At 38.3% G+C, this 17,274-nt stretch overlaps 1 protein-coding gene across 5 annotated transcripts in view; it reads left to right on the top strand.

Annotated features, from left to right (window-relative positions):
• Positions 1-17,274, top strand: part of DAPK1 (death associated protein kinase 1) — a 121,594-nt gene that overhangs the window by 14,273 nt on the left and 90,047 nt on the right. The window contains exon 1 of one of the 5 annotated variants that reach the window (XM_054032496.1): positions 15,476-15,483. The exons of the other annotated variants lie outside the window; for them this stretch is intronic. The gene's annotated coding sequence lies outside the window, so the exon portion shown is untranslated. Of the gene's footprint in view, positions 1-15,475; positions 15,484-17,274 lie in introns of those variants that run through there. 5 annotated transcript variants of the gene reach the window in all.

Below are 17,274 nucleotides of genomic sequence, written 5' to 3' on the forward strand. Positions count from 1 at the left end.
TTGGGGTCCATTTCCCTAATATACATTTTTTTTTTCTACACCCATAACTTTGTAAGAATGACAAATATTACATACTTTAAATTCATTATCTGAATGGTATCTAGAAGACAGAACGTCTCATACAAGGTTATAATACAGCATGTACTGCTTTTTTTAATTTTTTCGTCACATATTTACTAAGGGCCAGATCCAAAGCTCTTTGAAATTGATGGAACAGATAAGCAGAATGTTTTCTCTTTTTTACACCAAGATGGTACATGTCTTAAAGACAACGGATGGTATTTCAATATGTTAGAAACGTTTTTTGAGGAAATAACTATAGAATGTTAACAGTGCAGGTAGTCTGATATTTCATGTTGTTTTTTGTTGTATATGTGTAAATCTTATTTCTGTTTCATGTGAGCTATCCCAAAACTGTATTAATAAAGTTTAAACATTACTCTTACCAATTATTGGATGTATTTACTTTACAGTATTTATTTTTAACTTCACAAGTTAAACCTCTTAAATTGCTTTTTTCAATATACTGACATACAATTAAAACTGACCAAAAGCTACATTTGTATTGCATTATAATAACCTTATTGGAAAATAGTAGGAGTGGAATTGGACCTGATGATAGTTATGTAAATTACTGAAACAGTTCACTTATGCAAGACTATATCTTTACACGGCTTATGAAAGCCGCAAATGAAGAAAGGGTTTAAAACCATTGGGCTAAGTTCTTTTCCCTCATGAGTTGCTACATAGCAGTCATGTACCCTATTCACCTGCCATGCTCAAGCAAGGAAGTTCTTTAGCTGGTGAAGAGCGTAAACTATAGATCCTTGCTAGAATGTTGTATCCATATTAATCTACCTTATTTACTTTGGAGGGGGAAAAGGCGCTGCCATGTTTTGTGTTGGCTGAATAGAATATAGTTGCATTATTACACCCATGATACTAAAATCCTCGAGCATGGCTTGTTTCATAGATCTTAACAAGGACTAAACATCAAGCTATGTTTGAAAAAAATCAATCTGGTAATTATAAAGTTATCAAGAGTAATAAAATGGCATGTTTATACCAAAGGTGTCATTGCTAACTGAAACAAGGAGAAATTTTTCTATTGGGCAGGTTCACTGGCAAATATTTAAAGTCTTTTTAAGATTTTTAAAAAAGTCAAATAGCCTTCACAACTCACTAGTGACTGGCTAATTTTGATTGGAAGCTTAACCATTTTTAAATGATCTTCCCTCTTTGAGTGGGATGGGAAACACGACCCTCGCATTATTAATATTTGTATTACTGTAGAGTCATGAGGCCCGAGGCACAGGCCAGGACCCCATTATGCTAGGCACTGTGCAAAAGCAGAACAAAAAGATGCTATTTGCCCCAAGGAGCTCACAATATAAGTATAAAATCAGAGATAACAGACAGATGGAGAAGTACAAGTAAACAATATTGGCCAGCATGTAAGGCAATGGTATCAGCACACCAGTGGCTAGCGGCTACTTGGGTTATGTTCAAACATTTTAAAAACAAAACAAAAATCTTCTTAGGCACAGAGCTCAAGAATGAAAAACTTGAGTTTGAAAAATGAGGTTAAAGTGTTACCACCTCCTATGTAGGGATTGACACACCTCTTGGGAGTTGTGTATGACTGGCTTGATTAGGCACATAGTTTGTGAACATTTGGACCTCAGTGTTTTCAGAAAGAGGAGTGATCTGACAATGTTGTTTATAATAGAAATATAGTTGAATGGTTATTTAATTATAAGGGGTCATATATTCCTTTTAATTGCTTATGCAGCTAATAGAAGTAGTCGGTTTGGTTCAGTTTGTTTTCTGTGGCCCAGAGCTGTGTGTGTGTATAGACTTGTTCCACTGATGTATCATGTCTCCTTTTTCTTCTCCCTGACTTCTACATACTATGTATTTGATAAATTCACTTACACAATAGGGTTCTGATACATTCCTCTTCCTTTCTCTTCCCCTTCCCCCACTATTAAAATTTCAGAAGGCTTTGTTTTACATTAGTTGGATGCTTATTAAGTTCTATGGCACAGTGAGTTTTGACACATGTATGAAGCAATAATAGCAGTTCAGGTTTGTTTTGAACACTATTTCACTAGGAGGGTGATGAAGCACTGGAACGGGTTACCTAGGGAGGTGGTGGAATCTCCATCCTTAGAGGTTTTTAAGGCCCGGCTTGACAAAGCCCTGGCTGGGATGATTTAGTTGGTGTTGGTCCTGCTTTGAGCAGGGGGTTGGACTAAATGACCTCCTGAGGTCTCTTCCAACCCTAATCTTCTATGATTCTATGAAAGGACAAGGAGTAGGAAACCAGTGGCCCTTCATTTGTGATTCATTAACTGCAGTTTTTCTTTGACCTCAGTGAGAAAGATTTGCTGGTCAATAATTGATTAAAATATTTAATCACACATTGCCTCTGTCTTAGATAAAGCTAGAAGAATGATTGCACAACTAAATAAATCCTTTTTTTAGTAGCAATAAGGAAATTTAACAAAATTGGTTAATCCTTCAGGCAACAATATGTTGTAAGTTCTTATATTTTGACTTTCCTCTTTTCTAAAAGGTCATATTTATGTGCTTTTAAAGAGACATGTCCCAACTTGAAAGATCATATATCTGAAAATGTTGTGCCTGTTGTTGTTGCAAGTAACACCTAGAGAGTGGAGAGATGAGAGGGAGAGAAAACTACCTCTATTTACTCTGTGCATTTGAGATCCCTTGTGTGTAGCTAGTTCCACTATGATGTTGATGGTCACTTGCACTTCCCATCTCATGTTCTGGTATGGTGACAGTACTCATGCCTAGGGTTCCCCAACCTCTGCAAGAGCGCATTATACTCATAGTTGCAGCAGCAGATATGAAACTGCAGGAAAGGCAGGTGTGTGGGGAGGAAGGAAAGCGTGGGCACCAGCATGTTTGGTGTTTCTCTTGGGGCCCACTGACTCTACCCTGATGGAAAGACATTTATAAGCCTCAGAAGGGGAGCAGAAAACCTTATTTTAAAAAAAATAGGTACACAAAGCATGCTCTATCTTATCAGACTAGTTATTTAATTTAATTAGTTTCAAAAAATCAAATTGTCCGTATCCCTTTGGTTTTGTTTTTCTGCTCTAACTATTTATTACAGGAAAAAAAGCAAGTAGAAAATCTTATATCAGAATTATCCCTTCAGCGGGTCTCCGTTAAAAGGAACTCCCGTTTCCAATAAGTATATTTTTCTTTGGTTAACAGAACATACTGTATATTTATCAGAACTATTTATTATCTCCAGTGCACTAAGCAATGCACTATACAGTAAAATGAAAACAGTGGCAGTGAATGCAAGAGCTCCACTTTTTCTGTAAAAATACTTTATGCTTTGGTAAAATATTTGTTCAATTCATACACAATTTTTACTTTTAAGTAATGTTAATTTTACATGAATGCCAGTTTCCTTGTGACACAAACATTCCTTTTTATCCAGAATGGTCTAGCAACAGTATAATTTTTCCTGATGGCAAAGGATTTTGTGTCTGAGAGTGAAAATAAATCCCTCTGTTCCCCTTTCCCCTCTATCCCAGTGCACACATCTTATTCCTTGGCCTTCATCTGTCTTTAGCTAATTTTAAAGAGCACGATTTGTCCTAATTGTTTAGTAGAATGTGATCATGAAAAGATCCTGTATATTTTTAGCTAAGCCCCTGGTCATCATTTCTTTAACAAGTCATGTGGTCTATTGAAAAAAATTATGGTCTATTGAAAGACTACATTTGATAGGAGATCTGTGTGCAGCTAGTGTCTATTAAGGGTCCAGTAGCTATTAGACCCCACTCATTCTCTTGCACTTGCTGGGAATGTCATGGTCAACACTTACCTCTCTGGACAGCATGTCTTTACTCCACAGGACACTTTTTAAAAACTTTGGATCAGCAACTCAGTAAATGATTAGCATCTACTTCGTTTTCCTTTGTGGTCACAATAAAATTCCTGGAGGAGTTTCAATACAATATCCCTTAAAATACTTTAGTATAAGGAGAGGAAAGATGGTATCTGCTGTGAAATGCTCCACTGGACTTAAAAAATAAAAACAAGCAAACAAGGACCTAGTACAAGGCTCAAGTAATAGTAAATGGTTTCAAAAGGAGGGAGGTAAATGAAAAGCAGCATCTCTTGGTACTATGGACCCCTGCATCTTGTCTGACTATTCAGTCTTGTCGTAATACTAATAGACACCCTTTATATATTAATGACCTGGAAAATCAAGGTGTGCAGATTTTTCAGCTCACATAAAACTAGGAGAATTAACATTTCAGCTCACATAAACCTAGGACAATCAACAAGGAGAAAGAGGAGAGTGAACCCAGAGTGAGGGGAAGATGATGGCAAGCATCGCTGAAAAGTATTGGCCATGTTGTTTAGAAAACCCTTCAGTATGTGGGGGGAGGGAAGAATTAATGGGCAATAATAAATATATAAGCAGGGTATCATTCTGTGTGTGTGTGTGTGTGTGTGTGTGTGTGTGTGTGTGCGCGCATGTGCATACACACATGTTTGTAAATGGAGAAGCTGGGGTGCATTTCTCCCTTCAAAGGCTTTAGGTACACTGGCTGGTGTAGGATCAGCAGTGATCCTACTTTCCATTTATGGATAAGGAGTTTTTTCATACCTATCTTTAAAAATATATGTTAAGTCAAAGACTTATTGGAGCAGATTCCACATACATTACAGTTTGCGTTCTTTGTTGCAATAAATGAGGGGCAAAGCTATGGAAATTGCTGAGGATCTAATTACATTTTGAGCTGCATATTAGTAGCATCCATGTAAGTCAAATCAAGAATTCTTTTTTCTGCTTTGGAAGGCAGATTGAAATAATTTGTTGTGTAAAGTTGTGTGTTTGGATACCTGTGCCAGGCACAAGCCCCAGTGAGCGAGGGTTTGTTTTTCAGTTGGTTTACAAAAGAGATTGGCACTATGCAAATCCATTCATTACTATAAGTGGCATTCTTCAAGTGTGACACATTTAAGGATTATTAACATTGTGGAGAATAAATTATAGCAAGAAAGATCATTAACTGTTGCTAGCTTGTGGCAGGCTTATTAATTAAATAAATAAATGGTGAGCCAATGATTTTTCCTAGAGTATTGATTGAATATCCACAGTGACAACAGACTATTTTTACCACCAAGCAGCCCCTGCTGAGTTTAAAGCTGTATTGTGGTGGCACCTGTTAGTACTGCTGTAACTATGGGGGTTAGGCCTTGTTTGTCCTCCCAGTTTTTCATGGGGGTGGGGAAGAGGGAAGAGGTGTTCTGACTGTCATTTCAAATCTTGTCTCAGAGAAAATTAGAATGCAAGCTGCTAAACTAAATTATTAATTTCATATTAATGAACTCTTTATATTTCTTTTTATGTTGGGTGGCAATTATTTAATAGTTAGCTATAACTTCTTTTAAATGGATTTGAAACTGTCAGTTTGGGGTGGAGAATTTCAGTTATCAATATTTCTGCATTTAAACCAAATACATGCTATTGTCTGTGCAGCGGGTAAATTTTTCTTCCCCCCCATATACCTACATTTCATAGTGTGAATTAACAGGCACAACAGAAGGAAGATAAGGCTAACTCTACACATCCTGATCTTGGAATGTCCTTGCTTAAGTTACGTGTATTGTAAAGCCCACCTCCCTTCTGACTTTTGGAAATGAATTCAATGGAATCTGTGAGTGTTCAGGCCATTAATGCCAGATTTACATAGTGTGTTTCTTGTTTAATTTTTGGGAAAAGATTGAGACCTCCATCCCTGTTAGATTAAGTAACGCAGAGTCCTCTTCTTATTGTCTGATTTTCCTATTGGGAGCAACTCCTCAGCAGATCACTGAAATAAGTGGTCAGTTATTCAGGCAGTTCAACTCCGTAAACTCTTCTTTACTGAATTTGTAATTAATTTTTTCAGAGCTGTAGCAAAAACAATGGGTGTGGAGGGAGAATCTGATAGGATTAAAGGCCTTGGCTACTGTACAGCTCAGCCGCCAAGGTCTTGTTTTCCCCTTCTTCTTTTTACATCAAGGAAGAATAAAGGTAATTGGAGGCAGGGTGGGGGGTTAAACCAGTGTTAGTCTCTCCTTTCTCTTTCCAACACACACACACTCGTCTGGCAGAGCCCAAATGTAGTGTTCAACAAAGGTTGCACTACTACCACCTCTTGCTTAATCTTAAACCCAAATATCCCAAGAGCAGAGTCTAAGGGATGCTGACTATGTGAAATGTAGTTAAGCCTGTCTGTAAGGCCATTACCTTTTCATCCTTCATACTCCTCCTTGAGACCCACTGTACTGAGATGCTTACAAGTAACTTAGCCAGCCATTAATGGCCAAGTAAAGGTGCAGCTGGGTGTTGAGTATATATGTGTGTGCGTACTCATTTATATAATTACTGCAAAAAATGCAGCTAACAAGATGGGGGGGGGGGTACGAGAAGGGGAGAGAACTGAAGTGGACCTTATAAAATTCATGTTAATTGTCTCCATTACTCTGCTTGTTTATATCCTTCTCCCCACCCATAGTTGGTTTATGTTTTATATAGCATTTTGGATTCTACTGTAATAAGTCAGTTTCATAGGATGAGTTAAATGTAGCTTCTGCCTCTGGGCCAACTACCAATTTTTATACAGTTAACAAGGATTAACTATAACCATATAGCACACTTTCAAACACAGCTGCCCTCTGTCTCTACTAGGAGGTAAATTACATTTCACAGTGTTTGTTTCCACTTTCTGTAACACAAGGCATTGTTAGTATTGCACTGAATCCCACCTCAGACGTAGCATTTCTTATAACAGAAATGTGGCATCTTCGTCCCAAGCAGCAAGGACTAAATCTTGCTTTTTATCAGGAGATTTTATTATAATCGTCATTCAGAGTTACTGAGATTTTCTGAATTTTCATACTTTTTAAAATAAGAATTTAATTCAACCATTTATTGGGGGAGGAAGAATGCCATTTTCTAACCATCATGATGGAGGTAAATGGAATGGAGCTGTGAGTGACTGGTGCTGCCTGAAGTGCTGCTACTTGCCTTATCCATAAGGGCTGCAGCTCCTCTGTGTTCCATGCTTGCACAAGGAGCACTTGTAGTCCTTGTAAATGCCAAACCCAGTTTCTAACCAAATTTGACATCTTTTGCTGATACACTTTAGTATATTAAATTTCCTGTTATCCTCCCCTGACACTGACCGACCCCGATTTGTTTCCTGTGGAAAAAGCATGACATAACAGGGTGAGTATAAGAAACTGTCATAGTACACCCCAAAAACTGAACCAGTGACCAAATGATGTATGGCCTGGAGACTCCTAATATGGGTGGACAGAGGATTTTTGTCATCTTCCATTTTGAGACAATTATGATGACCTCTCAGGCTTCCTTGATATACATAGCACTCCTCTCCAATCCAGCCAAAATGATCTTTCTTGATGGTTTCAGACCACATTACTGCACTGATTTCCCCTTGCCCAATGTATCAAGTTTAAACTGCTCGTATGTGCGTTCAAAAGTCGTGCACAATTCCTACGTTTTTGTCTTCTCTCTTCACATTTGTCCCCTCCTTTTGTACTTTACCAGCTATATCTATATATATCTACACATACCATTCTTTTCCTACTCTCCATTACTTTCTTCTTTCCTCATCCATGTAGCCTCTTGTGTGAAAGTGCACCACCCTCCTCATTCACAACTTTCCTAAAGCCCCATTTGGTCTACGAGACTCACAAACTATAAAAGGTGGAGATGAGGGGGAAGGGGGGAGTGTCTCAAATATTTTTAACCTAAAGTGACTCCTTCCTCTTGGTCTCATGATATGTCTCGTCTTTGTCAGCACCTAGATTATAAGATCTCTTTGGGCAGGAACTGTCATGAAATGTGCATTTTGTGGAGTGCCAAGCTCATTTTGGTGTTTAACAAATAGTTAGTAATAGACTGTTCAATATTTTTAGTTTTATGAAACTGATGATGCCAGAGCTGTTTTCTCTGAGAGCTGGTGGACTGCTGTTACCTCGCTACACAAGGTGATCACACTGCGACTATAAACTTTGGACCATTAGGGTAAAAGGACACATTACAGTGAATTACTGTATCAATATTTAAATTACTGTTTCCAGCAATGTTAATTGTCTTAGATATGTAGATGAAACAATGATGGGCAAATTCACTTATCTTTACATAATGGTTAGTCATTTTATTTTTTTATCTTTTTACTATTATGAAGGAGCATTGTTGCATTTAACAGGCAAAATGAGATGCTGTTAAGAAAATTACACTAGATCTTTAGTGGAGAAAAGCATAATAAGTAAAAGTAATGCATATCTTTTTACTTCTGGGATGCCTCTAAAGATCAGTTCACTGTTCTCTTAGAGGTTTCACAGTAATTGCATTGTTAAGAGGTTTTCTCTTAGGACTACAGGGCAGAAAAGATCTTTGCATATTTTGGGGGGGAGGGAGGGTATTTAAAGGGGATTTTTGAACTGGGGGGGGGGTCTAACTTCACAGAGATGAGAATCCAGCCTGGCATCTAGTATCTGGATTTAATAAAGCAGCAATTTTAATATCTTTTTTACAAGATTCAGAAGGCTGGTCTCTAATGCAACCCCACCAATAATATAAATCTTCCTGGCAGAAATACTTGTGTCATAAAGTAGCACACAGAGTCCACACACTACTCTTTTTTTAAGAGCATGGGAAGGAAAGACTAAATATAACAATTACAGGTAGTTATGTAATTAAAGACTGTATAAAAATGCACAGAGCTGAAGTAGGGTTACACATGGGCAACCTTAATATTTGGTATTTCCTATCTTTTGAGTGCTTGACTCTACATTCTTTTCAGTTTTTCCTTCTTACACAGAATGCAGGAAGGAAGTAATCCTGACGTGGATGAGACAGGAGAAAAAGTCTCTGAACTATTTTGCTTTCTATGAGTCCATTAACTCAACCACAGAAGGATTATTTTTCATTTTAGATAATCCATTTACTGCCATGGTCTCAAGTATAAAAATCAAATTCTAAGGTTTCCAGTACAGTTCCCAAAATGATGAAGTGCATCCACTAGAGCTAATTCAGTTTAAATTAATGTCACTTTTGTATCTTAAAAAATAAAAATAATCTGATTTTTCCGTACTTAGAAGTGCCTGGGCGTGGCACAAATATAATAGAATTTTTTGACAAGATATCTTGTGTTTATGGTGAAAGACCTCTTCTTGGATACACCACAAATGTGATCTTCCTCTTTCATGTCCAGCTGGAGTGGCTTATGCTCAGAAAATTATTACACTGAATAATTGTACTAGCCGCTGAGAAGCAAAAACTAGTGATTTCCTTAAAGTAGCTGCCTGTTTGTTTTCCCCAAATAGTTTTTTAGTGTTTAGCATGTGCTTGATTGGTCCTCAGAAAAATAAGAGATTTTTTTTTCTAGCATTGATTGAATGCTAGAAAACGTGAGCAGCGTTTTGATTCCTGACTATTTTTTTCTTGTTGTCAAGTAGCTTGTACTCAAAAAACAGCCATCCATTTATTCATGCTCTGTATAGCTGTAGGAAAGTATTGCTAACTTTTAAATGGATGAATACATACTGAAAATTTGACAAGTAGTGAAAGCATATCTGCATTAAGGTCTTCCTGCTTCTGATCACTATCTTCACAATTCCATCCACCTTATACATCTGTAGATGGTTTATGCTGATCACATCCAGTTTGAGTATTGTGCATTTTGCCTGTTCTTTGTTGTATGTAATTGAATATTTACACTGGCTAATTGAGGCCTGGAGGTGCTCAAAAGTGTCAGTATATCAGGATCCCTGTCAGAGCATAGAAGATATTAGGAATGATGGGTAGCATTTCTTACTTTACTATACAGACTTACTGCTGTAACAGGACTCTTCTTCAGTAATTGCGGGTCTAAATTATACATCTTTAAGCAAACTTCCATATTAATGTTAACTTGAGGCATATGAAAGAAATAGTACTTGAGAAGGACTGTACAATGAGAAGCCACACATTGAAAACACATTGTATATAGAATAATGTTCCATTCTTTTTGCTACCATTACGTTTAATTGTCTTTCTGTGTGTGCTTTCTCTTGATTCTGTTTTGCCCTTACTTAATATTCATATACTCCCCAAGTGCTGGGTTCCACCTGTAGGTTTTGAGCCCTTACCACTCTTCTTGGATCAGGGGGATTCTAATTTTGAGTTCAAGTTTGACCATTTAGCATGGCTAAACTACTGAAATTTGGTACTTTATTTCCACAGGTCATATGGAGAGAGAAAAAAGGAGCTTAGATTCTATGGTGGTAAACTCGATAGGTAGATCTGAAAAGGAAATACACTTAGAGAAATGAGCCATATTGTTTGGGGTTTTTTTAAGAGTCCTCTAGTATCTGCATGGATGCTTAAGATCTGTTTTTTTTATAACTGCCTTTAGAGAAGCCTGTGTCTTTTTATTATGTTAATTATAACTCTGTTATCCATTTTACTAAGCTTATCTACATTTGAAATGCTATAGCTGCAGCTGCGCCGCTGTAGCGCTTCAGTGTAGACATTGCCTATGCCGACAGGAGGGGGTTCTCCCGTCATCACAGGTGCTCCACCTTCCCTAGAGGCAGTAGCTAGGTCAACGGAAGAATTCTTAGTGGTGTCTACACCAGGGGCTAGGCTGGCTTAACCGATGGGATATTTCATATTCCTGAGCCATGTAGCTGGGTCTACTTAACTTTTTAGTGTAGACAAGGCCTTAGTTGACCAAAACAGAGTTAATCTTTAAGCATAATACACCGTGAAGCAGTCTTCTATAAGTTCAACTGACTCATCCCTGTTGGATCTCTGTACTGCACTGCAGGTGTCTTACATAGTTGTCATTTCACGTCACAATGAATCCATTTCATCTCAACTGTAGGTGTCCTTATCTATAAGCACCTATCCTTTCTCTTTAGCACCACTGTGAAGTGTTGAAATAAACAGGATGATTCAGTTGTGCAGCATTTTTTTTTTTTAAACTTAAAACTGAACTGTATCAACTAACTATACTACTTCCCCTTTCTCACTTCTCCCTTTTGTGGTATTCTAGATATGGTTCTGTGGTGAGTTAGTAAGAAAAGTCTAGAACTAATACAGGTGAAAAGTCAAAGCATAAGACAGACTCTGAGCTATAAGCTAAATTATCAGCATTTCAAAGTTAAAATTTGCTGTCAGTCAGGCGCACTTTGCACTTCTGTTGTATGTGCTGTGGAGGGATATTAAAAGTTTCAAAAAGTGGCTGCTTTAAAACAACAAATCCTGTATAGTGACAAAAGATTTTAAAAGTATCTATGATGAAGGGGTAACTGAAAACTCCAGAGCTGCTCTTGTAACAACCTAAAATCCATAGTTGCTATCTAGTAGAGTTGTGAACCTGTACTTCTATCAGTATTTCTGCACAGAGCCCCATTGAAGTCAATGCAAAGTAATAGCAAAATTGGGGCTTTAGGCTCTAAATGATTTGGGGCAGGGAATGTCATTAATGTCTTACAGATTCCAGTGCAGTGGGGTCCCCAATCCTGATCTGGACCTTCTGGTGCCATTGCCATATAAGTAATAATAGTGACTGATAAGTCTACTTTGGAGACAGTCAATTATCTATCTTTTGGATATACATAGCACCTAATTCTCTAAACAATCTTTAAGATAGTCTGTACATGGGCTCCCTGCTTGGAGTGCTGCTCAGCACCCAGTCTAACTCCTCATAGAATGGGAACATTCTAATTGGGTTACTGGACTGGTAATTGTGGTCTTTTGCCCAGCAGTACATATTCTTCAGGGATTTTATCTTCTCCTGGCATCAAACACCAAAGCAGGCCATTTTATATCTTCTGAAGGTAATTTCTGGTCTGGAATGGGTAGACAGACACAAAAAAGGCCACAGGGGAATTTTGGGAAGGCATCGAGTGATCTGTGAGCTTTCAAATGGCCTGTAGCTGCATCCACACAGCAAGCAGTAACTCATGTGTCAGCAGCACTTGATCTTCGATCTATATCCCCTGACGGGCCAGCTAGCTCGAGGTTAAAGCACCACTCCACTCATGATAGAGCTGTGTGTGTGTGAATGGGAGTCAAGTTGAGAGAAACAGTTTAGTTATGACTGTGCAGTGAAGACCTACCCTAAAGCAATGTCTACTAGAGGAAGGAGCAAAGGGTTGAAAGTAGGGAGGAGTGGAGTTCTAATCCTGATTTTTGCTGTTGATTGCCTCTGTCTCAGGCAAGTTGTTTTGTCTCAGTTTCCCCATCTGTAAAATGGGGATAAGAACTCTCTTCTCACAGTGGCGTTAATCTCATTAATGTTTGATGTTATGGTGATGAGCACCCTACAGAAGACATAAGGAAATGAATAATTTCATGGTCCGTGGAGAGTTTTGATGATGTACACTAACGGCAGAGGCACACTCAGGTGAGGATAAAAAGAAATATTGAACAGCTGCTATAGTTTCCTATACCATCTGTCTTCTCTTAGGTAATTAGAGCCCCCATTATTGTAGTATCTGAACACTTCAAAATTTTAAATATATTTTGCCTTTCAATACCCCTGTGAGAGGTAGGGAAGTACCATTATCCCCATTTTTCAGATAAACCCACTTCATCAGATGCATGGAGTTGAAAATACAGGAGCAGGTATAAATACATGAAAAGATGGGAGTTGCCTTACACACTTGGTAAGGCAGCTCCCATCTTTTCATGTATTTATACCTGCTCCTGTATTTTCAACTTCATGCATCTGATGAATTGGGTTCTAGCCCACGAAAGCTTATGCCCAAATACATTTGTTAGTCACTAAGATGCCACAAGGACTCATAGTCTGTATCCGCAAAAACAACAAACATGGCTACTACTCTGAAATTTTTCAAATAGTCTCTCTCTGCTTCAGTTCCCTAAATGACTTGCCCAGCATCACACAGGAAGTTTGTGATGGAGCAGGGAATTGAACCTGTGTCTCCCAAGCTACCACCTTATACACTAAATCTTCAGGATTTCCTGAGGACCATGTGTGATCAATACAATTAACGAATATCAAAATGCATACATACAAGGGGGATGAATTAAGGTTGCATGGACAACCTAAATTCTGGCAGAATTTTGCAGTTTTGACTGCACTTCTGACAACTGAATATGCATTTTTGGCTTTTTAGGGGTGAAAGGGACCCCGTTATGTAAGTGCCCACAAGCAGAAAATATGTTAAAAGACAGGCAAGAGGACATGAATATTGTTTTATGAGTTCTCTGCAAAGGATATAGTAAAGCTCAGTTGAAAGGTTCAGGATCCAGAAAGCCTCAACAACCAATGGGAAGGGAGATTGTGGTTCTTAAAGGCACAATTCAGGGATAAAAAAATCAAGCTCTGCAAAAAGAAGCTAATGTATTTCTTGTCTTCAGCAATTAATCTTGACTTTTTTCAGGATTCACTAATGTTTTTTCTTGCTATTTTTGGATTCAGCTAATGAGCTCCAAAAACCAGACCAATTTTTCCTTCACTAATCCCAAGATAACCTTTCGTGGTAGTATGTCCAGTCACATCATTCTTGTTCTATGCAGGCCACTCCTTCGTAATAATTCACTTTAGCCCTGACCCACATGATTATTCATCCCAGCCATACTCTCAGTATGACATCTCTGGAAATTCTGTGAAAGCAGCAGTACCACACTCTTTTAAATACTTACAAAGGAATAAATATTGTTTCTTTAATCAGGAAAAATAGCTTGCTCTGGCAGTGTAGGTTGGAATATATGGCTTTTGCAGATACTAGTGTTTATTACTGATAAAGTATTACGTACTAAACCCCGGGGTAAACCGGATATTACTGTTGCCGTAACTGACTTCTCTGATAATAAGGAGCAATGAGCATTCTGCTTCCTTATTCGTTGCTTTCAATGAGAATCTTTGCCTGAGTAAAGACAACAGCATCAGATGACTGAGTTCTGGTTGTAGAACTGTAGCTCCCTTCTAACAGCAGTCTGGTGTCTATGGGTGACAGGCAGGTTTCATTGCCCTTAGTGAAGGAGAGAGAAGCTATTTCAAAGAATAAAATTGTAGATTGGCTTAGTAGATCTCAAAGCTTGAACTAGTGCTATTGTGGGCTTCTGTGAAAATAGTTGGGTAGAATAAGGGGCTTATGTGTATGAAAGAGGGAGCAGGTCCAGTCAGTTTGTAAAGAATGCCAGAAATCCATGTCACTTTTTCCTTTCTCAGACAGTCAAATCTGCTCTGTTGGTTTTGGTGTGGCAGGATAGGTTATGCCCCAGGTCAGTTGGGGGTGAATACTAGCTACTCTTACCGGCATTCTTAAAATAATAAAATCCAAAATTGTGTTAACATTTTTCTGGAGAACTGAAATGGAATTTAATTAGAGAAACCTGGAGATCCATATGTAGTCTCTTAAACACAGAATTCCTGGAAACTCCTTGGCAAATATATGAACTTGACAGTTGTACTTTGTCACTATTTTAAATGGAGGCAATTTCTTATTGCACTTAAAGGGGGCTGAACTTGGCACAGAGACAGATGGATAACGTAAAAGTCACAGAAATGCCTGCCAAAATCCTGCTGCACAAAGAACAGAAAGCAGAAGGAGGATGTGAAAAAGAGAACAGAGAGCGTTTCTATCAATGCTAGCTATGCAGCAACCCCAGTTGATTAATCCTTTTGCCAATGCCGCAGATTGATGGTGCATCATGTGGTCACCCATCTGCCACTCAGCAGTTAGGTTAAATTTAATTTTTTTTTTTTTTTTAAACACATTTCAAGTCCTCTTCAGCTATCTATATACAGGGCACACAACATCATCTACAACAGTTGAATTGTGTATGCTTAACTCTTTGAGTAAGTATAGTTTTTGTCCTTTTTAATGGTAAAAACTAGATATTAATTTAGACTTTAACTACCCTGTTCCAGAACAAATGCTTTGTTTCAGTTCATGCTTTTAACCTATACGTGCTATGAACCAACCTGCTCATAACACCTATAGTCACAAGGGTAATTTTTCTGTTTAATTGTGCTAGTCCCCTAACTTCTTTGTACGCTTTTGGGGCTTTCTTGTTTAATAAAATATACTGTGTAAGTATACATACCAATGCGCTGATTATTCAGGATCAAAATGTATATGTCACTCTGTAACTAGTGATACTTTGACCATTCTGTTCCTTTAAGTGAAATTGGTGTATGTTAAGGGAAGAAAACACTGGCATCAGGAAGTTGAAATGTTGTTTAATTCCAGAATTGATACATCACTGCCAAAGTGTTTTCCTCACACAGCACCTTGATGATGTGCCTGACCCTTTCCCTGAAGGGACAATCTTGGCAAGCGAGAGAATAATTTAGTTCCAGTCCAGGCGTTAATATCTACGGCACTACACATAATGGGAAGAGAGGATTTGGAGACAGGCGTCAAAGGTTCAGAAGAGATCCAATTGAGAATGTAGGTTCATGATTCAGATCCTGTTTAGTAATGTACTTAAGAACATGCCTAACTTGAAGACTTTAATGGGATAACTTAAGTGCTTAAAGTTGAGCATGTGTTCATCATCAGGGAGGAATAAAAAGGGAACAGAGCAGAGCTGATAGAGGGGAGAATGAATTTGCAGTGGTGTGGACTCTGGAATTTCTCTAGGAGATACTGTGGCCTAGATGCAAGGTTCAAAGAAGCAGATGTGAGGGTAAACCAAAGGATTCTTGAGAAAAGGGTGAGGTTGAAGACCATAGAGCTCTCAGAAAGGATGGCGCTTTGTGAGAGAAGTGGCCAAGAGGGAAAAGTCATTGATTTCAGAATATCAGAAATGACTAAAAGAATTCAAGATAAGGCCTTTTGCATTTATTGAAGACTGAAGAAAGAAGAGGGCAGCAGATTGAGAGAATGAGCATGATACAGCAGAACTTCAGAGTTACGAACACCTCAGGAATGGAGGTTGTTCGTAACTCTGAAATGTTCGTAACTCTGAACAAAACGTTATGGTGGTTCCTAAAAGTTAACAACTGAACATTGATTTAGTACAGCTTCAAAACTTTACTATACAGAAGAAAAATGTTTTTAACTATCTTAATTTAAAAGAAACAAGCACAGACAGTTTCCTTACTTTGTTGAATCTTTTTTTAAACGTTCCCTTTATTTTTTTAGTTATTTACGTTTAACATACACCACTACCTCAATATAACGCGACCCAATATAAGACAAATTTGGATATAACAGGGTAAAGCAGTGCTCCGGGGGGGCAGGGCTGCACACTCCAGTGGATCAAAGCAAGTTCAATATAATGCAATTTCACCTATAACACGGTAAGATTTTTTTGGCTCCTGAGGACAGCGTTATATCGAGGTAGAAGTGTAGTACTGTATTGTATTTGCTATTTTTTTTCTCTGCTGCTGCCTGATTGCATACGGTACTTCCGGTTCCAGAAGAGTTGTGTGGTTGACTGGTCAGTTCAAAACTCTGGTATTCATAACTCTGAGATTCTGTACATGTACAGTTTTTATAGTCCCAGGATCTCTGTCCTGAAAAGTTTTAAAAACCATCTCTTGAAGAAAGATGAAAAAGCAACAGTCTGCTCAGAATACTAGTTTTCTGTTGCTCCGATTCACCTGTTACACTGTTGTTGTTTAAAAAAAACCAACATGCTAGCTGCCTTAGATTACAAATATAAAAGACAAGCTCCCTGACCTAAAGAACCTACTGTTGTTGTACTCTTGACCTCACTTGTAGTCTCCCTGTGGGCACCCTTTCAAGTGATAGGCCCACACCGGAAGTCTAAAGTGGAAATCTGCCATTCGCCAACTTTTAACTGGATCACCGAGTTAGAGCGCTATTTGTTTCCCAACTGTATTACTTCCAGCAGGTCAAAATGGGTTTGGCCCCCTGCTTCAGGATCCTCTCTGGAGGCTGTGACCAGCTGGTAAATGGAGTGACAGAGAACAGCTTGTTGACAACAGAATGATCTGTTTATCCATAGGAATGCCACAGGCAGAGAGAAAAGTGTTATAAGTAACAAAAACCTAAACACATGTATCTCATCAAACCATTATCCGTTCCTTGTCTGTTTTAGGTGTGATCCATTTGTACAGTAATCCCTTCTGAGTTTTAGGTTCAGCCTGCATCTCTGCAGACAGTGCTTCTGTCTGTCTGTCAGATTACGAGCAAAATTCCTTTGTTTGATCTGGGACCTTGAACCTGGTCTTAACTGGTTAAGATAGGAAATTGTCTTCCAGCAGTGGATTC

This window comes from Malaclemys terrapin, chromosome 6 (assembly GCF_027887155.1).
Source record: "Malaclemys terrapin pileata isolate rMalTer1 chromosome 6, rMalTer1.hap1, whole genome shotgun sequence".
Taxonomy (NCBI): domain Eukaryota; kingdom Metazoa; phylum Chordata; order Testudines; family Emydidae; genus Malaclemys; species Malaclemys terrapin.